A 21,637-nucleotide genomic window follows, 5' to 3' on the forward strand; every position below is an offset into this window, starting at 1 on the left:
ATTATACATGAACTATATTATTAATCCTCCATGTATTTTCTATTTATCCAGCAAGCACCAAGTGTTCTGTATGTCTGGAAGTATATAGCTATATTTAATAGTATAAGAATTGATTGTTCTTATTTTTTCCTAATTCCTTCTTCTCTCTGCAGTAGTTGTCCCACAGCATTAGTGTTGGTGCCTTTAGCCCCCCTGAGGGGCACACCTGCTCTTAGAATCTTTTAGTACACTGGGAAAGGGAACAAAGTAATAAGTTGGCATCAGGTTTCCCTCCTAATTATATTATGCAGCTAAATCCCTTTCATTGTTGTCTTTGCCTTTGTTTCTGATGGAACAACTACTTTGGTAGAGGGGAAGAAAGCTCAACAAGGTGTCCAGGTTCTGGGGCCACTGCTCAGAGTTAATGAGGACCAGGAGCAGGGGCTGAATATGACTCCCAGATCCTTCTCTAGGAACCCTGAGGTAGGCAAGTCAGTTACAATCTCACTAAATCTGAACTCACTGTGCTCTCACTACTTAAATTCAAGACTGCACATAAGGGCTGGAAATCAGGCTTAGTGGTGAAGCACTTGCTGTCATGCATGAGGCCCAAGGTTCTATTTCCAGAACTGCAAAAAAGATGAAACAAAGCAACAATAAAAACAACAAACTGCACATAAGATTTTGTGTTCCTCTATTTTCATAGAGGCTCTCCAAATGGCTTTGCTATAAAGCTCTTCAAAGCAGTCCCCTTTTTCCTTAGGCTGGCCAGTGTACTCAATTTCTTCTCCCTTAGGAATCTCTACTTCTTTTATCGTTTATGGAATGTTTTCTTTTCCCATGGAATTCCCCATTTCTTTGTAGACTCACTTTTGTTCTGTCTTTTGTAATCACAATCAGGCTGCCAGGATATGCTTCTCTGATGATTTCATGGCATAAGATAGACTTAAAAATATTTGACACCAGGGCTGGAGGATAGTTCAGTGGTAGAGTGCTTGCCTAATGTGTGGGGGTTTTATTCCTAGCACTGCAAAAAAACAGAAATTCTGACACCAGAAAAGAAACCTGAACTATCTTGAGTCCAGTTTAGTAAACTGGTCAGTGACTTTTAGGTATCTTTGGGTGCATCTCTATCCTTCAGTGAATGAATATAAGAATAATCAATTCTAATAAACAGTTCCAGCAGCCAGAAGAAAATAGTTCCTTTTCTGTACTCCTTGTCAATCACTCTCTTCAATACAAGAGTGAATCCCAAGTAAAGAGGGTATAGTCTATTTATAGTCTTGCATTTAGCATCCAGTATTCAATGTGCCTTCACTGTATACTGGCATACTTCTCCATGCATGAGATCATAGCCCCTGAATTTGAGGAGACTGTTCTTGTCTTGTAACTGCTCTCATCATAACAGCCCATATCTGTGATTTGACTTGGCCCTTCCCATGTGAAGTTTCACCCACTATCGGCACCATCATGGTCTCATGACCACCGTATTATCATTTTTCCCATATCATGGGTATAGAAATCTGCCAATGGAGAATCTGGTTTGGAGGATGGAGGAACATTTTCTGTTCAATTGAACAAAAAATTAAACAAAAGGCTGTACATTGGTGGCCAACAAGAACTAAGAAGGAGAGTGGGGTTTTTTTAGTGGTTTATTGGCCTCTTATGGGAAAAAAAAATTGGCTTCTGCTATTGGTTTTACTATTGTCAGAGTGACTTGTGAAGTATAATCAGAGTGAATTTCTTAAGGTTCATTCTGTAGGAATCAAGACTTCTGTCAGTGCTCAAAATATTTTACCTGAGGAAACAAACAAACAAATAAACAAACAAAAAACCTTTGGGCACACAACTTTTCTCCAAGCCCAGTCAAGATGATTTTGATTGGAAGTGCCTTCATATGTAGTTACCTGAAAGGTAACTGATGTTCAGTTTGATAACCCTAACCCAGGACTAGCCACACTGTATGCTACTTCTGTCTGTTAGAAAATATTTCAGAAACATGGGACATTTCATCAGACAACAAGACAAAGTTTGCTAAACCAGTCTTTCCAAAAAGGTGTTACTGGAAAATGGTCTTCCTCTGCTTCTATAAATTTAACTTTTTTTTGATCAAACATAGTCAAACAAGATTAATTTTTATTGCTTTAGTGTTCTAAAGAGTGCCAGGCCCCTTCAAGGGCTTTAGGATCCTTTTGGTCTCACAGGGACTGTGACTATGTCCTAGAATTTATGTCACTCTGACACAGATGAGGAGCTTCTATGGGGTCAATTAAAAATGGTTACAAATTCGTTTTAGCTCTTCCTGTCAAGAACTGGGGTCTTATTTACCTATCCCTTGAGTCTGGGCTGGCCTTGAGACTTATTTTCACCAACAGAATGTGACAGAAGTGTGGTGTAAGTTATAGAGCCTCAGCCTCAAGAGATCAGGCAGCTTCCATTTTCATCTTCTAGAAATACGGCCCAAGACCTCCATGTAAGGAAGTCAGTCCAGTCTGTAGGAGGCTGGGGGAACCTGTCCACAGGCAGCAGTCACTGCCAGACATGCAAATGGAGCCCCCATGGGCCTCCCAGCACAGTAGAGCTGGTGAGCTTGCATGTGCAACCCCAGGTGAAACCACCCAAGGAGCTGCCCAGCTAATCCTGGGAATCACAAGGAATAATAAATCAATGCTGTCCGAAGCACTTTGTTATGCCACAGAGGTTAATGGCTGTACCAGCTAAAGGACTAGCACCCAACAGGTCTAAAGCCAGACAGAAAAATGTGTTCTTTAAAATATAAAATGATACTTTCCAGGAGGCTTTTCTTATTTAAATTCTTAGACAGAAGTTTTCTGGAAAGCAAAGTGATGAGAATAGTTAACAAGAACATAACATGTTGGTGTGTGATGAGCAACACCAGAAGATATCACCTCATCTTGGCATGAGTGACCTGCAGGGTAGAACTTGTGCTGTCTCAGAAGGTTAGAGGGAGTGATGGAGAAGGCCTGATCTTTCCACATGCTCTCACTGATGTCTTCCCAAAGGCTGACAACTACCTGTGGGGTAACGAATGTCACTTAGGGCTCATTCTTACAGCTTCACCAGTAGATTTAAGCAGACACAGCTTCAGGTGCAGCCCATCTACTCTGCTCACTGACCAGCTGTGGGATGTGAGACCTTTTCAGTGTTCCCATCATGGAGCAGGTTTAATTATTTCTGGCTCCCAGGAGCACACCTGATTAGCAGATGTTGCAGGGGCCCTGTTCTCAGCAGGTGAGATATAGAAGTACGAGAGGACATGGCTGGATACCTGACTGATGAGTGCCTGTGCTGGAGCAGCAGATCCTTAGACAAAATTCCCGCTGTTGACATGGATTTTGAGCTGCAGTTGGGAGGCCTTTGCTGTAATTACATTCAGGCCTTTATTTCAGACTGGAGGATCATGGCAGTCAGCCTCCTCACTGCTGGCCATAGTGAATTGGAAGAAGCAGAAGATCCAGGAATCATGGGAGCTGGAGCTGGAAAAGACCCAGTTGATCATGAAGCCTCTTCCTCCATCAGGGCCACACCATTCCCTTGGGATACCCTGCAGCACTTTGTAAAATCTGTTTCCGAATGACTCAGGCTGGGAGTCTTCCAGCCCTTCCCTAGGGACATGGCGTGGTCTTTTCTGAGGAGGAAACACTTTCCTCCCATTGGTTGGGATTTTTTGTTGGTTGGCTCTAGCCCCATCGTTCCTGGCTGGTCTCCCTCAGACCACCCTGAACAAGTACCCCCTCTACCCCTTGGATTCCCACACTTAAATCTATGTCATGCTTCCGCTGAACAGCAATTAAACTGCGGAGGAGGGGCCTGCTTCCTAGTGTCTGCTTTCTGAAGTAATGACTTTCTCCAGCTGCTTCATTATTCTGAACCCCTGCTTGGAATTTTTCTCTAGTTCTTTTGTCCCTGTTACATTTCATATGTGTGGAAACTGCTGGTAATTCACAAACTTCAAATGGAGTATTTATCCATTGTGAGGCTGACATTTTTATTGAAAACTCTTTGGAATTTTTGTGTCTTTGCTAGATTGGACCAACCTTGGTTTACATGTCATTCCTTGCCTGGTAGGTACAAAAAGAGCTGTCAGTGGGGGATGGCTCCTCCAGAAGCTGATAATAATGACGTCATAATCAGTCATACTCATTGGCACAGCTGTGTAAACACTGGTTCTATGGCATTGGCGGGGTGGGGGGGAGGAGTTGACGTAACAGTGTATAGTTAATAAAAGATAGAAAATAAGGGTCTGTACATCTTGCCAGTTTACAGCCATTTACAACAACAGTCTAGGATGTTTACAAAGCAAGAGGCTATGGTTTGTGGGTCTTTGATTTTGCTGTTACTGATGAAACAAAGAGATGATGAGCTTGAGCTTGCCACTGAGCCTTTTCCAGTGTGGGCCAAGAGACTGAAATTGGAAGAGGGGTTTAAATCACTGTTTTTCTAAACATGTCTCACAGTATTCCTAGGGGCATTTTGGAGGCTATTTGTAGGTAATAGTTGGAAGGGGAAAGCTTCTTAACTCCTCTTTTTAAGTCAGTAGGGCTCCACTTTTCTCTGTTTCATGTATAGAACTGAGTTGCTTGTCAGATTCTGTTTGATAAATAGTGTTCAATGCTTGGAAACAAAGTTTGCAAACCACAGGTTCACAGGACTGACTTCTAGTAAAAACAAACAGAGAGAGAAACCTCTTAAGCCCAGCAACTAATGATTATGTTTCTAGGATCCACATAGATCAATCCATAGACGTTTGAAAGCAGCAAAAAGCAAAGAACTAAAGAAGTAGATGTTCCTGTGTGTAACTACTTGTCATCAGGAAAGTCTTAGTCAATACAAACAGGACACGCAGACTGAGACATTTAAGTGACAAGGGAAACAGGAGGCCAATTCTGGTCATAATGCAGGTGACTCTGTCCAACTGTATTCTTTTAAGTAAGCACCAGCGTGCGCTCAAGTGGAGATTAGTATGAGTTGTGTGATAAAAGCTACCATTTATGGAAAGCTTTCTATGTGCTGGGCACCGTACCTAGGGTGTAGCATCCATTTTAGGAAACAGAGGTTCTCTTATCCCCACATTACACATAGGAAGACAGTGATTTGCCTAAGTTCACATTGACTAACGTTTATGCCCTAAAATACTCTGCTGTATCACCTTGCTCTGTTAATCCCTCTTTGTATTTCTCTCTCTCTGTCTGTCTGTCTCTCTCTCTCTCTCTCTCTCTCTCTCCTCCCCTCTATTGGTTTTGCTAAGTAGAGTCCCTGAGGGTGGAAAGTTTGAAAAAGTATCTTGACACAGTTAGAGCTTTATGATCAGTTCACTGAAGGACTGACCTGTTACTTTTCACTTGAAAAGCTGAAGGGTAATATTGCATATAAATGATCTTCATTACAACAAAGAATACAGAGAAAGAGAGCCAATAGTGTAACTTTGATAATGTATACTAATGCCAAGCAGACTTGTGCAGCTCTGAAAGTATATATTTGTTCCTGGCTTAATGACTCAAGGTATAATAGACATTAGAACTCATTAGAACAGGTGACATTGCCAAGGTAGATGAGAGTAGTCTGTGTGTGGGTTTTAAGTTTTTAAATCTTGGATATCTTTCTCAGAGCTGAGCTTCTTCAGTTATCTTCTGCATCATGGCTTTGTTGAAGCCCCATAAGTAAGGATGGGTCTGTGTTTGTGAGTCTTTCTCTTCTGACTTCTCGCCCTTCCAAATGTGCGTGTATTTATTCCTTCTTCTTGCCAGTAACTGGATGGTTCAAGTGAGTGTGTTGGATTCTGCTGAAACTCTTGGTCAGTGCCTCTTTGGGGCAAAGTAGGTCTCCTAAGGAGTGAATTGAGGCATTTGGTGTTTATTTTTGTAGGTGGCTTGGGAAAAACTGTGGCTATTTGAGAAACTATTTCATAGCATATCCAGGTGGCCCACATGATCCGCCTCTACACATTGTCCCAAATCTTTCAACAAGACAAAAGCTTGCAATGAGTTCCTCTCAGGGAACAAGTGAGGCTCTCTGGGGGAAATGTGAGCTGGGGTGGGTGCTTGAGAAGTGTCCAATAAGCTCTTTCAAGGCACAGGGGGCCCATTTGCCTTGCACAAATTCATAAACAGTACCCTGGTGGCCGAAAAATGCCCATGTTCTTTCTCAAGTGCCTATCTCATTTCCTGAAAGTGACATTTTGTTGAAGGGTTGACCATCCCAGATCTTTACAGAGAAATACATGCACAGGAAGTTGCACTCTTGATCCGGCAGCAAATGCTGAGGACATTGTTAAACCAAGGGCCTTAGGCCTTCCCCATAACAGCGAGTGTGTTGGTTAAGGAGTGAAGGGGGAAAGTTGTCTAAGTTCTGTGAATCGAGTCTGAGCTGGATGAATGGCTGAGTGTGTGACCTGGCTTGCAATGACAAGTGACTTGTCAGTGCTTTCCAAAACATCTGTCTCTAAGAGGTGGTTGGAAATTCCTATAAGGGAGTGTTTCCATTCATTGTCTATGAGAAAGGAGAGTGAGTGGGAGTGAGTGATACACAGATTGAGAGGAAATGAGTCTGCTCCCACTTGGGATTACAATGCAGATGAATTCCATATTTTGGTTAGGGAATGTTTTCTTTGAAAGGAAAAGACAAGAAAGAAAATCTTAGCTGCTGACCTAGTTACTGGACAGCAGACTGAAATGAGTTACATGTCTGCTGAAATGGTCCCTTCAGTTGGTTGTTTTTGTTTCAGATGTGTGTGTGTGTGCACGCACATGTGTAAGAAAATGGGCTAAAATTTGCTGGCACTTCTCTGCCTTTGGCCCAACTTTCCTACCAAGGTGGCCAGACCCTGCTGATGAGCCACTTTAGAACTGTTGTGATCAGTAGAGCTGCGGATCCTTCACTATCCACTGAGATCCATCACTTGAGGATTCAAACAGATACTATGTGTTTATCCTATTAACGAAAAACTGTAGTAGAAGCTTGTCTGGCTAAATTTTTACTGTAAAATGGGTACTCCTATAAGAAGCAGCTGTCAGTTTTTATTTAGAGATTTTTGTATGCCCACTCCTGTCCCCTACTGTATAAATCCCGAAATGGTAAGGCTAATTTGTTTTTGTGCATCGTGTTCAACATGTGCTGTCTGTGATGATTCAAAACCAAGGATCTGAGCTCTTTTACCTTCTGACGTGTCATTCAGCTGCAAACCCACTATGTGTGGCAGGTGCTGTGCAAGGATCTGGTGTTGAGTAGGTGCCCTGTCCTTACGGAATTTACTGTTCACATCAGCCAGGTATTGAAACGCCTAGAGTTTTGGGGCTTGAAGTAGGGAATTCATGGTGCCTGGGCGCTGCTGAAGCGGGAGACTCCCTTCTAGCAGGTCACTGCTATGCCTGTGCTGGTGGTGGTGTTCTCAGCTCCCCTCACAAGAGCCAGGGAGGACAGTGCTTGCCTGCCTGCCTATCCACGTGGCACATGAGCCCCCTGGAGGAGGATCAGCCTCCAGCTTTCTTGACCCCTCAGTCCCTGCCTGGAATTGTGAGATTCAAGCAAAGGCTCACACAGACTCCACAGCCCCTTCCAAGCCACCTGCCCTACCTCAGTTTACGTGCAGCATGCTATGTCTTGCCTGATATTTTGTCCTAATTGTCACTGTGTACAAGTCTCACCATTGCCCTCAGTCTTCCAGCTATGTGTACTGAAGGTGACCTGATTAGGGAGGGAAGGCTTTCATCTGCCTGTGAAGCCTTCCTGTTCTCTGAGATCACTGGAACCACACTCCAAGTGTGGCCACACACAGAAGACCACACCCTAATTCTAGTCCAAGGATTATCTCTCAGGACAGGGCTGAGGGTATGACCCTCCTGCTGTGCTCTGCCTTTAAGAGGGAGAGCCTCCATATGCTCTTCCTTTCTGGATGAGCACATGGAGGACACACACCTGGGGTACCCAGGGAGCTCTGTGACATGTGTACCCCCTGTGGACAGGGCAGGCCTGGGAAGGTGCTCTAGGGAATGTTTACCAGCTGTGAGACCCCATGGGAATGCTGTGCAGAGCACCTGTGGCATTTCAGCAGCACAGATAAAGACTGGACTTCCTGCAGAGGGGCAATAGTCTAAAGGGAAAGCTTCCTTAGGAGAGGAGGCCTTGAGCTAGAGCTCAAAGGGCAAATATGAGGCAGACCTGCAGGGATGAAGAGGAAAGGAGAAGAGCATGGGGCAGTGTGGGATGAGCCCAGCAGGAGCTGCACTCTTGTAGGAGCTGCCCAGAGGAATGAGCGGATTCCCTGTGCTCAGTGCCTCCCAGGACACAACAGCAGCCACGGCTGAGAGGAGCCCACCAGAGGACCCTAGAAGTCCTAGGAAATAAATCTCAAGCACCCTTTCCCAGGAGACTGAGCAGAGAGACAAGGGAGTGTGGGTGTGGCAGCCCTCTGAGGGGAGCCTGTGACTGTGCTCCCAATGGGGCACAGCACATTTCCCATTCAGAAGGCCCAACTGCAGACAGCTCGTATGGGGCGCAATATAGGGTGTTATCTTTTCTTCCTCACGGCAAATCAAAGCCATCATATAGTGCTAGAAAATTTATTTCTGAAAGATGTGAAAATAGTTGGACAAAAACTTACCAGTAGTCTTTCAAAATGAACCTAAAGGTTATAGAGCTATCAAATTTCTAACTTCCCTCTTAAAGCAGACCCTTGTCATAATTCAAACTCAGAGGATTCAAATGTTATATTTAAAAGTACTGCAGAAGAATGCTTTTTTTTTTTTTTTTAACCTAACCACTGTGGGCTGCTCTCTGCCATTTGTGGGCATGGTGGGTATCGGGTATTGACCACCCTCCTCTAAGTAGGCACATAGGTGCTCATGGCTGCTTCGACTGCCACTGTAGTCCTGCCATGCAGGCCTGAACTGAGAGTTGTTTTGTGTGAGTTTGCAGGAGTCTTTTATGGGTTTATTTTTTATGTTTTCCTTCTTCCTTAGCATTACTGGATCCTCTTTCACAGGAAGCTTGGGATCTGTTTTAGTAACCGGCTGTTGGTTGCCAGGCTGGTCACATACTTCGCTTGCTATAAGAGTGAGAAAGAAGGACCTCACCTCCTTCCAGAAAGCTTTTGACTGGCCTAGCCAGGAGCCCTAGACAGAGGTGGTGAGCCAGCGTCTGCCTTTGAGTTGTCCACTCTAAAGTGCAAATGATAGGTGGGCATTACAGTGAAAACAGGGCCTCAGTAGTCTCCTTCAGTGGCTCCCACATCCCAGGGCCACATGGGGTAACTCAGGAGTGGATGAGAAATTTCAGACAAGATCAGGTTTGTTCAGGGTGGTATGGCCATAGACTAGAGATGAAAAATTTCAGAGGAAGGGCTTGTGAGGCCTTAGGGCCTTAGGGTGAGGTTTATATTTTATTACTAGTGAATGCTTGAGAGATGTTCTCTCCGCTCATCCCCTGCACCCAAGGTACCCACAACTCTCCCCACCCAGAGGCCCTACTGGTTGAGAATCTGCCTTGGCAGCAGGTGCACCTGGAGCTGGGGCCAAGGGGATGTGACAGAGTTTTGGGGAGATGGAGCTGCCCACTCCAGGCCAATATGTCAAGTGGTTAATTAAGGGATGGACTTCCTGTAAGTGGGGAGTAAGGAGTTTTCTGTCCCTTTGTTCTTAATGCTAACAGTGATGCCATTTTCTCCAGTGGAGACCTCGGGCCCTGCCCAAACCCTTCTATGATTCTTCTTGTCAATGCTGGAGGTCAGTGTTGAACCATCACCATGGGCACAGAAACATCACAGACACTGGGGTTTCCTTGTTGATAAAGGTCAAATGTGTGGGATGAAACCCTCCATGTCCCCTTAGCAAGGGAGGTCTACATAGTGTGGTTTGTGTGGATGGGCACATGACTCCCAGTCAGCCCTTGAGACCCTCTTTAGTAAGGACATTGTCTGCCTCTGTGGAAGTAAAGCTGTTGACCAGGACTGCAGTTAACACTGTAAATTTTATAGCTAGTTCTGATTTATTTTTAAAAATTTATTTATCCAAAAATTCCTTTGGAACCATAAGAGACCTAGAGTAGCTAAAGCAATTCTAAGCAACAGAGACATGGCTGGGGGTATCACAATCCCCAACTTGAAACTATACTACAAAGCTACTGTGATAAAATCAGCATGGTACTGGCAAAGGAACAGACCTGAGGATCAGTGGAATAGATTAGAAGATGCAGAAACAACTCCAGACATGCTCAGCCACCTCATCTTTGACAAAGGAGCCAACCACCATCATTGGAGGAAAGATAGCCTATTTCATAAATAGTATTGGAAAAACTGGATTTCAACCTGCCAAAGATTGAAACTAGACCCATACCTATCACTGTGCACTAAACTAAGATCGAAGTGGATTAAAGATATAAATATTAAGACAGAAACACTAAACTTGCTGGAAGATAAGTTAGGTAGAACTCTTGAAGACATTGGCATAGGAAAAGACTTCATGAGCAAAACCTCAGCAGCACGGGAACTAGCAGAAGGAATCAACACCTGGGATTTCATCTTATTAAAAAGCTCCTGCACTGCAAAAGAAACCAACAGAGCTAAGAGACAACCTACAATATGGGAAAAAATTTTTAGTAGCTGTACATCAGACAAAGGACTACTATCTAGAATATATAAAGAATTGAAAAAAATCAAACCCCCCAAATTCAAAGACCCAATTCAAAAATGGGCATCTGAAATGAACAGACATTTCTCAGACAAGGAAGTAAAAGCAGCAAACAAATATATGAAAAAATGTTCAACATCATTCGCCATTGGAGAGATGCAGATGAAAACAACACTGAGATTCCACCTCACCCCAGAAAGAATGGCTGCTATCAAGAAATCAACCAATAACAAATGCTGGCCGGGTTGTGGGGAGAAAGGAACCCTTCTCCATTGTTGGTGGGAGTGCAGACTGGTGCAACCACTATGGAAATCAGTATGGAGATACCTCAAAGAACTAGGACTAGAGGTCCCATTTGACCCAGATATTCCCCTGCTGGGTATCTTCCCAAAAGACTTAAAAGAATCATACCACAGTGATATATGTGCACCCATGTTCATAGAAGCACAGTTTGTAATAACTAAAGCTTGGAAGCAGCCCAAGTGCCCATCAACTGGAAACTGGATAAAGAAAATGTGGGGTTTTTTTATAAAATGGAGTACTACTCAGCCTTAAAGAACAAAAAACTAGAGTCATTTATAGCTAAATGGATGCATATTGAGGCCATACTCTTAAGTGAAATAAATAGGACACACATCTGTAAATACTGAATAGTTTCACTAGTGTGAGAAACTGATAGTGCAAACAAGGGTTAAAATGATTAAAATGAATAATTGATAATTTGAAATAGGAAAAAAGGTCCAAAGACAACGGAGTGAAGGGAGAGGAAGGGGAAAGGAAAAGAGGGAAAGGAAAAACTATGAGAAAAGAAAAAAAAAATGGAAATGAAATCTATGTCAATAGGGAAGGGCACACAGGTAATGGGGGTGCACAGGTAATGGGGGGGGGAAAAAAAAAGAACCAAGATATATCATGTACAGGTACAAACACCCAATGATAAATGTAAATGAATTGTATATCTAAAATGTACCAATAAAAGAACTAAAAAAAACAAAAACAAGCAAACAAAAAAAGAAGTGACCTCAACATTCTAGAGATGCAGATGAAAACAACACTGAGATTCCACCTCACCCCGGAAAGAATGGCTGCTATCAAGAAATCAATCAATAACAAATGCTGGCGGGGGTGTGGGGAGAAAGGAACCCTTCTCCATTGTTGGTGGGAGTGCAGACTGGGGCAACCACTATGGAAATCAGTATGGAGATACCTCAAAGAACTAAGACTAGAGGTCCTATTTGACCCAGCTATTCCCCTGCTCGGTATCTTCCCAAAAGAATTAAAAGAATCATACCACAGCGATATATGTTTATAGCGGCACAGTTTGTAATAGCTAAAGCTTGGAAACAGCCCAAGTGCCCATCAACTGGAAACTGGATAAAGAAGATGTGGGTTGTTTTTTTTTATAAAATAGAGTACTACTCAGCCACAAAGAACAAGAAACTAGCAACATTTATAGCTAAAAGGATGCATATTGAGGCCATCCTCTTAAGTGAAATAAATAGGACACACATGTGTAAATACTGAATAGTTTCTCTAATGTGAGAAGCTGAAAGTGTAAGGATTAAAATGAATAATTCATAATTTGAAATAGGAAAATGTCCATAGGGGCAGGGGAAGTGGGAGGGGAAGGAGAAAGGAAAGAAGGGAAAGGAACAATTACAAGAAAAGGAAAAAATGGAAACAAAGTCTTTGTAAATAGGGAAGGGTGGAGGGGTTGAAGGGAGCAAAGGGAATGGGGAAAAAATAAGAACTAAGATATATCATGTACAGGTACAAGCACCCAATGATAAATGTAAACATATTGTATACCTAAAATGTACCAGTAAAAGAATTTAAGCAAAAAAAAAATTTATTTAATTGTGCATATGCATGGAAAATCATAATAATTTGATGTTTCAATACAGAATGATCAAATCATGGTGATTAGCATACCCATCTCCTTAAGTATTTATCATTTCTTTATGTTGGAAACCTTGAACTCCTCTCTTTATACATAAACTATATATAAACTACATAATAAATTGTAAGATGTAGTTACCCTACTGTGCTGTAGAACTATAGGGCGTATTCCTCCTGTTACTTTTACTTCCCATTTGTGAGACAAAGCTGGCTATAGAAAGACTGTACCGCAAACATCTCTACTGCCACCTAGCTCAGAGACACTAAAGATGACCTGTACAATTCTCCCAAACAGTTCCTACTGGTGGCCACTAGGCACTCTGCATTTTGAAGACTATGAATGTGAGCCTGTAGTGGTTCATGAAAAGGACAGCTGAGGCCAGATCTGTGGCCTGTTGAAACCAGTGACACATTTTAGATCTGCAAGGAGGAACTTGCTCGGAAACCATTGTTTTTGGAAAGACACATCATGTTTCTTCCATCAGTTTTTGCAGCGTTGGCAGATAAAACGCTGCCACCCAGAGATCATCACCAGTCTCTTTTTAAGGAAACAAACAAGACTGTGACCCAATTCAGTCCCTTTTCATTTATTACACAGTGCATGGCTCAAATGTTACCAAAGATGACTGGAAGAGTTCCATTTCATAGTTTAGTCAACATAGAACATGTCTCTTAGCACACAGGGAATGGAGAGTGATGGACATGATATGTTTTGTGTTTGTTATAGTGCTCAACACTTTGCTGGTATAAAATAAATACAAATAAATAGGAGTGTGTTTTGCCTGAAAGAAGAAAATTGCTACAGGAGAGTGTTTTGTACACATGCATGCATTTTAAAAGCCTATTTATAACATACTGTGCTAATTGCCTATGTAGGCCATGTACAGTTTTTCTGCAAAGTCACATGACCTTTATGAAATATTGAGAGAACATTAAATCCTGAACTGTGTGGTCCTAACCAAGTGCACTGTGAGATCAGAGAAGGAAGAGATTTGTGTGGGCTGAAATTAAATTAAAAAGTATATCTTAACTAACTTTGAAGGGAGATGATTGAAAATGCTAACTTACTTCTTAACAATACACGAGAGTGTGGCTGGTTCTTATAGAAGTTTTATGTGGTGGTAAGGAAAATGCCAAGCATGGCTGTAGCAGCTGCATGGTTTTAAGACTCACTCCACCAGCCCACAGCCTCGGATGCTAATGTGGGGAGCCTGGCCAGAAACTCAAGCAGACTTCAGGGTCTCGTTCCCTGCTCTAGGTGATGGCATGGAATATTGGACACCTCTCAGTTTCAGTAGGGATCAGGGTGTAGTCAAAGGTGGTAGAAAAGGTAATCTGTTGACAAATATCTTTTGAGCACCAACTGTGAATAATGATAGCAAAACCACCTTTATTGAGTGCATACTGTTTGCGAGGTACTGTGCTAAGCACTTCACTTTTTTTTTTGGTACCAGAAATTGAACTCAGGACCTTGCGCTTGCGAGGCAGAAGCAGTGCCACTGAGCTAAATCCCTGGCCCTAAGCACTTCACTTTTATTTCTCACAATAATTCACTGAGGTAGTAAGTTAAGTGCTACTTCTAATTTCACAGGAAAGGAAAGAGACAGGGCATAGAGGGGTATCTTAGTTCATTTGTGCTGCTATAAACACTGGGTAATTTATAAAGAACAGAAATGTATCTCCTACAATTCTGGAGGCTGGGATGTACATGATCTAGGTACCAGCATTGGTGTTAGCAGGGGCTGCTATCTGCTTTCCAGCTAGTGCCTCGATGCTGCATCCTCACTTAGAGGAAAGCAGAAGGGCAAGGAAGCCTTTGAAGAGTACCAATCTATTCATGAGGGCAGAGTCTAGGTGACATAGTCACTGCCCAGAGGCCATACCCCTTAGTACCACTACACTGGGACTCAGTGTCAACATAAGTTTTGGCAGGGACACCATCATTCAAACCATAGCAGGGGTCTGCCATGTGCCATGGGTTCGGACTCTGCTGTAAATGGCAGAACTAGGAAGTGCACATATCTGGCTCATGCTCTGAAGAACTTTGATGCTAGACCACTGAATGATAGAAAGGGTATGTGGCATGTGACTGCAGACCTTAGGGGATGAGGCCATATGAAGAGATGGTGGTAACTCCTCTTCTGGGTGCTCCTGTCCCCACACAAGGGTCCTGTGGGGAAGAGGAGCTGTTCTAGGGCAGGTGTGGTTGCTGACCTTAGAGTTATAAAAGGAACTAAGTAAGTGGAAGTAATGGTGCATGGGCAGTTGTTGATTTGGGGACAACTATACTGTGATACAGTCTCAAATTCAGGTAGGCACTAGGTATGAGTAGGTAAGTGTAAGGCTGTATAAGGCAGCAGGGAGTAGTGGAGGTGCGGATAAATGGGAGTGCCTATGCCCAGTCTAAAACCAGTAGCCACTACTTAACTCTAGCCTTGTTACCACGTGGAAATATGGGCCCAAGATTGTCAAGTGTGCTAATATTTTTCCACCAGAAACTTGGGTTTTTACATTATCTTCTAGTCTTTGAATTTTATAAAAGATTAATGGGTCAATTATTGCAGGTAAGCTTCCAGTTTGTAACCTCTGGAGAAATTTGAATAGAAATTAAGCTGGAGACATTGGAAACCCCAAGAACAGACCAGGATAGTAGTATATCTCACTTAGTGGGTCCACACTGGGTGACAGTCACCTGGAGAGCTTATGAAATGCGGCTCCTGATTGAGGAGTTCCAGGGTGGGTCTGATGCTGCAGGACAAGGGCCTGGATTGAGAAGGATTCTAAGACAGCACCTAGGCGCAGGCAGGAAGTACTGTGTTGGATGAGTGCCAACTACTGTGGACAGAGAAAAGGGAAATGGGCTCACATGCTACCATCACTGTGGCATACCAAGACCACAAGGTAAATGCTGTGTTATGGTCATTTCCAAGGTTTCCATACAGGGCAGAATTGGTGAGAAGCTTTTGAACTTTACATTCTTTTTATACACACTCATTCATGTTAAGAAAAAAAAGCCAACTTAGACTCAACTCTATGTTGTCTGAGAAATTGGGATTAGACTATTAAGCTTTCAACTTGGGTGGGATGCCAGGAGAGTTAACTGATTGGCTCTCACTTCTCTCTGCTGTGTTTGAGGGTGAAAAATATGTCTTGCATATGCTAATGTTCTGTTACTTCCACGTGGCCTTGGTGTCCCTTCAGCATGGGATCTGTGGGGGGAAAAAGGGTGGGTGCTAAGGAAATTGCTTTGAGCAGAAATCATCTTGTTTCCATTCACTAAGAGCTGTTTTTGGAGCCCTTCTCTGAGTTCCCTGCCTGTGTTCAGTGCCCTTGGAATTGTATGCCAGGGAACAATATGATCTTTCTAATTGGGCAAGTGGGAGGAGAGGGCCTGTGAGCTAGGATGGTTGGCAGTTGACGCCTAGAAATAGATCTTTTTTCCATATGAATAAATATTTTTGGGGAGCAAAAAGCCTTGCACATTTTTAACCATTCTGGACCAGTGTTACCTTGGAAAGTTAAGTTGGGAGTATGTGTGTGTGAGTGAGCCCAGGCACAGGCAGGTGGGTGGAATGCTGGCTGAATTGAAGTTGCCATGATGACTGTGCCCCTTGGAGAATCCTTCAGTGGCTTCCAGGGAGCAGAGGCAATCTCAGATCCATGGCCAAAGTGTATGGGTAGGGGACCTGTGGGAGGGGAACAGTTCTGGGCGGTGCTTCTTAAATTTGAGTGTGCCTCCAATATGAAAAGCACCTGCTGATTGCAGGTCTCTGAGCTGGGATGTGAGTTTCTGCAGTTCTCAACAAGCTTCTGTGTGACACCAGTGCAGCTGGCCCAGGGAGTGCACCTTGAGTTGCAAGGCAGGAGCACAACCATGATCATCAGGGCTTTGAAGAAGGTCAAAGTTAAACAGATGAGGGAGCTAGCCTACTTGGTTTATATTCAATTGGCCTAAGCTGAAAGAAGGCAAATGTTTGATAGTTATGCCCCCTATTGTCATTCTGATGATATTTTCACTACATAACCATGGTGACATTTTCATATAATGACAAGATTGTGAGTGTTGTGTATTGTAATGTTTTTTGGGGTTTTTTTGGTACCAGGAATCGAACTCGGGTCCTTGAGCTTGCACAGCAGGTGGTGAAACCACTGAGCTAAATCCCTGGCCCCGTAATGTTATTGATAAAATGTGTATGGTTGAACAGAATCTGAACATTATAGATATAGTGACTAATTCAGGAAGACACAGCCCTGGGCTAGTTGATGTATAACCAAGGTTCTTGTAACAACAGAGCAGACTTTGCCATAATAGTAAGAGTGAAAGCATAGTCCAGACATTGAAGCTGTGAAGCAGAAAAAACTTTGACCATTTCGAAGCTTTCATGAGAAGTAGGTAGTTTGCCCTTTGAGAAAGGAAACAAAATGCCCTGTGAGGCCAGGGCTCTTAGGTCTCTTGAGAACAAGCAGATGGAGGAAGGTAAAGGCCAGCACTAGTGCCCGTTCTATAAGCTCTTGAATTTTATTCAGAGGTAGGGAGCAGACTCCACTCTTCTGTCTCTGAAGGATGTCTGTGTGGGTGGGACTTTGGAGGGCATTATGCTGACAGGTTGTGTCACACAGCAGAGATGGTGGGTGATTGCAATACCACAGCCCAGTGCTACCTGCACGGTGGCTTCTCCCCACAGATGAGCTCTTCATCCCACACGCTGTGTGATTCCCCTACTTCCATGTGGTCACGTTTACTGGTTGGCCATTTTCAGAGCTTGGCATGGACTCCTCAGCTAAATCTGGGTAGAAGCTGTGACTGGGTGATTTTCATAGGAAGTCAGGGACCTACATTTATGTGAATCTACCTACATTTTCCATGTTTACCTACATTTCCTTTGTGACTCCCACATCCCTCTGGAGAATGCCTAAGTCCCCTCAAGGGAAGACTCGTTGGTCTGGTTATACAACTCTGGGACCTGAAGGCTCTAGCTTGTGATTTTGATTCTATGGGTTCTTGTCAGAATCCAGGGCCTGCTGAATGTGGAGATGTGGTCAGGTTTGTGGAGGAGCCTGCAGCCTGCCTGCCCCAGGTGTGAGGTGCTGCCTTAGTGGAGTCCAGTGGCCAATAGTATAACTTGTCTGCAGCTGGTCCTGGGAGTTCTACAGGCACCTCAGCCACAGCCTGGCAAGGAGCAGGTATACAGCCTCCCCAGCTTACCACACACAGTGGGGTTAGGGCCTGGGAGGCATCAGGATAAGGGACAGGGCTGGGCATGTGTGAGGGAGCAGTTCCCAGGATGGGTCTTCTCTCTCCTGGCTCCACCCACTTTATGTAGCTGTGGTGGGGAAGGGGGTCCTAGGTCCTTCTTGTTCTCCTTTATCTCTCCTCCTCATAGTGGCCACTGTGCAGAGTTCCGTCTTCCTCTGCAGAGCACTGGCAGAGGGTCAGCAGCAGCAGGAGGTGAGATGGGAAGGAGCCTGAACTGCAGAGAATTTTTGAGGGCCTTCTGTGTATTTCCCCACAGCGAGTTGCTCAGGTGAGCTGGGTGGAATGCCAGGGCCCTCCACTTCCCTCGCCTGCATGCTCAGGACTGTCTCTGTGCCCTTTCGGCCAGCTCCTTTCTCTGCTGGGATCCCTCCCTTGGGTCTTGCCCTGTGGTGTGTCCCAGGGTGCAGATGAAGCCTCATTTCCTTCCTTGGGATCCAGAGGATGCAAGTGGAACGGGAACAGTTCTGGGACACTATAAAATGTGCTTTTTCTTAAGATGTTGATAGCTTTTCTTCCTATATTCCACAAACTTTTTCAGCTTATTACAAAATGCCATGAAAGTGTTCGAGTTTTTGCCGTAGTCTCACAGCAGAGAGCAACAGGGCTCTAAGGTCTGTAAAGCATAGGTTGAGGCACTTGGAGTTTGGGCAGGGTTCCTTTCTAAGGCTATGTCTGTCCCTGCCTCTGCTCCTGAGCACAGCTTGACAGGAGTCAGGAGTTTTGCCAGAGTAGGGTGAGGGACAGTGGAGGTATTGCAAAGTTTTTTTGTGGCACCATTTGCTGCTAATGGAGACTCTTGAGAAAGTGCAGCCACTGTGGTCAGCAGAGGCCCTGGGACTTAAATGGCAGCCTGGAACCAAAGCCATTGCTTTCCCTGAGGATCAAAAGCCATACAAGTAACACAGGACACAGGGAAGATGAACCCAGCCATCTGGAGCTTTGCCTTTCTCTTCTCATTCTGCTTGGAATCAAGAGCTGGTCAGGAAAAGCAAACCCAGCCATCACCAAGCACTGATTGGGTGAGTCAGTACCAGGGAGGGGTGAGGTGCCAGGACATAGAATCACAGTCTCATTGGTGGATCTGTGAAAGTGCCCCAACAGCTCCCTTTCTAATGGATGACCACATTATAGAGGATTTAGCTGAGGTCCTGAAGAAGCAAAGCAGCCTGCCTGGGGATACAGAGATGGAGGAGGAGCAGCTTCCTGGGCCCCTAATAGGGTTCTGTCTCCTCCACACCATAGTGAATGTTGGGACCCCACCTGCTCCCACCTCCATCTGGGGAGTTCCTGTTGGGTCCAGGCCCAGGGAGGCCAACCTCTTCTGTCCTTTCAGCCTTTGGCCCCTGAGAGCCCTCTTTGCTTTCCTTCTGGGAGAGACTCCAGGGTATTGTGAAACCAGGTCTCTTTCTGGGGCAAGGGCCTGCCACAGTGTCTCCATCCACCAGCATCTTGCATTCCATGGTTGGCCCAGCCACACTGCCCAGCTTCTCCCTGCTGGGGCTCCGGTGGACTCTGTTCAGCTGAGTGGTCCAGGAAGGTCATGGGACTCATAGCCAAAGCAGTGGGTGTCTCTGTCTCTGTCAGGCACAAGACCTCTGCTCATTTGCTGTGCTAATAACTTCTCTGGCATCTTTTTGCTTTCTTAAAGCACTGTCTTAAAATCTTAGCCAGGACCTATAGGCCTGAAGGGAAGGTTTAAAAATTTTTAATAAAACAGCTTTGGCTCTGGGAATGAAAAGAACCAATTTTAGGTGTTGATAAACACTTGGCAAACAGAGTTCTTTTCCTCTTTTGGGGGCTGACCTGCACATCAGAATTTTGCCACATGCCTTATTACTTAACCCACACAAGAAGGGAGAGATATAAATGATGCTTCCATTACTTTTCTTCTGCTGTAAAAAGAGGCTCTGACCTTGGAACAGAAGCCTCTAGTTTAATCGCTGACATCTTTCTAGTCATTGAGGATTTTCCCCCATTTCCTTTGTTTGAGAAGATTGAGAAGCTCTGCGTTTACTTACCTGTTCTCTGGCACCTTATGCCTCCTTCCCCTACTCCTGGTATCAATAGCACACCTACAAGCTAACACTTGCTATCATTCCTTATGATTTCTTTTCATACATATTTGTCACAAGTCTTGCAAAGAACTGCACCAGGCAATACTTTGTTCATATGGTTTGAATTACTCTCTGCCAAACAGAACAAAGCTTCATTTGTTAAAAGTGTCTTACAGTTAATGCTTCATGTTCAGTGCTCCCCAGTATATCTTAATGCAGAGGTGTTCCTCTTTTGTGCAGGAGCAGTATCAGGAATTGGAAAGGTGTCTTGGTTTTTGAAAAGACAGCACTGACCTAGATTAAGTTAGTTTTTGCTCCACGCAACAGCTCCATTTCATTGAAGGTGATGGTTTTATCATTGTGTTTAGCATTTTTGTGTGTACAGTATATCAGTTAAAAACTCTATCAGTTATGCAGAGAAATAGATCTTTTGCAAATGGAAGGGAACTAAGAGATATGGAGGGGGGAAGGGGAAGGTAAAAGAAAGGGTATATGTCATGTACATGTTGGACGCAGTCATTATGTACTGCAAACAATTTTTATTAAAAAATTGTAAAAATTAAAAAAAGAACTGCATTCATCAGTTATCCGCTGAGACCCAGCTGCAGTGGTTTAGATAGATTAAGAATCTTACTGTTTCAGGATACCTCTATCCTGAGGTGGATGGACCGAGGTGTCAGCATCACAGTGTCATCAGAGACCCCCACTCCTTCTCTCTTTTCTCCCTCATTGTTGGCATAAGCTTTTCATTCTCTGAGTCCCTGTAGTTTTGACATGGTCACAAGACTTTATGTTCCCAGGAGGAGAAAAGCCAGTGTCAAAGCTGAAACGCATTCCCTTTTAGAGCTTTTTTTTGGTACCAGAGATTGAACTCAGGACCTTGCGCTTTCGAGGCAGGCACCGGAACCATAGAGCTAAATCCTTAGAGCCTTTGAAGAAGCCCCTTCCCATCTCTGTCCTTTCAGTTGGATCAGCCAGCCCACCTGCAGAGGAGGTCAGAAGGTGCTGACTTTTTAGCCGGGGCCCTTGCTATCCCCTAGGAGGTAGGGTTTCCATGAGGGCCAGGACCAAGATGAGGCAAGTAGAGGATTAATCTTTGGTGTAAGATTTAAAAGGTCTGCCAGGTGTAGTGATAGTGCATTCCTGTAACACCAGCACTCTGGGAAGCTAAGGCAGGAGAACTCCAGGTTTGAGTCCCACCTAGACAACTTAGTGAGCTCATGTCTCAAAAAATTGGAAAGGGCTGAGGATGTAGCTCAGTGTACAGATCCTGGGTTCAATCCCAGTACTAAAAAAAAATTTATAAGAAAAGCAAAGAGGCACCAGAAAGACAATATAACAGTGTAGTATATTAGAGCCAGAGGGAAAAGGAAAAACTGGTAATGATGATCCTATATTTTAAATGTTGACATTTTATTCATTGTGGAATTTTAAATTAATTGTTGATTTTAAAGAATATCACATTTTGAAATATTTATTATGATTAATCCATTTTTTACACCTCCTTAAATTTTGTGCCCCAGCCGCGTGCCAAGTCCTAGTCACAGGTTCTCTTGACAAAGAGGAGAGAATGGCTGGGTGGGTACTTAGTTATCTGCCAAGAGAATGTCACTCACTCATTCCTTACCCAAATCCTTACCCCTTGCTAGTTGTGGAATGAATAAACTTGTAGTTGAGGGGACACCATTCATAGGCCAGCAACTATGGGGCCTTATTCCCACTACCTGAGAACTGGACAAAAACAACCCCAGTCCTTCAAGAGTACATGTGCAGTCCTGTATTACAGTAATCCACTGAATTTGCGA

General features: G+C 44.0%; 1 long non-coding RNA gene across 2 annotated transcripts; it reads right to left on the minus strand.

Annotated features, from left to right (window-relative positions):
• Nucleotides 1-1,436: 1,436 nt before the first annotated feature.
• Nucleotides 1,437-4,111, minus strand: LOC106008197 (uncharacterized). 2 transcript variants are annotated; one of them, XR_002391034.2, is made up of 4 exons: nucleotides 4,038-4,111; nucleotides 3,269-3,476; nucleotides 2,889-3,014; nucleotides 1,437-1,777 (listed from the first exon to the last, which is right to left on the minus strand). It is a non-coding gene; the product is annotated as an uncharacterized LOC106008197 (long non-coding RNA). The 2 variants fall into 2 exon arrangements; XR_002391033.2 differs by lacking the exon at nucleotides 1,437-1,777 and having other exon boundaries at nucleotides 2,275-3,014.
• Between the last annotated feature and the right edge of the window lie 17,526 nt (nucleotides 4,112-21,637).

Source organism: Heterocephalus glaber, unplaced genomic scaffold, assembly GCF_053883595.1.
Source record: "Heterocephalus glaber isolate CG9 unplaced genomic scaffold, H.glaber_assembly_v1.0 deba00001757, whole genome shotgun sequence".
Lineage (NCBI taxonomy): Eukaryota > Metazoa > Chordata > Mammalia > Rodentia > Bathyergidae > Heterocephalus > Heterocephalus glaber.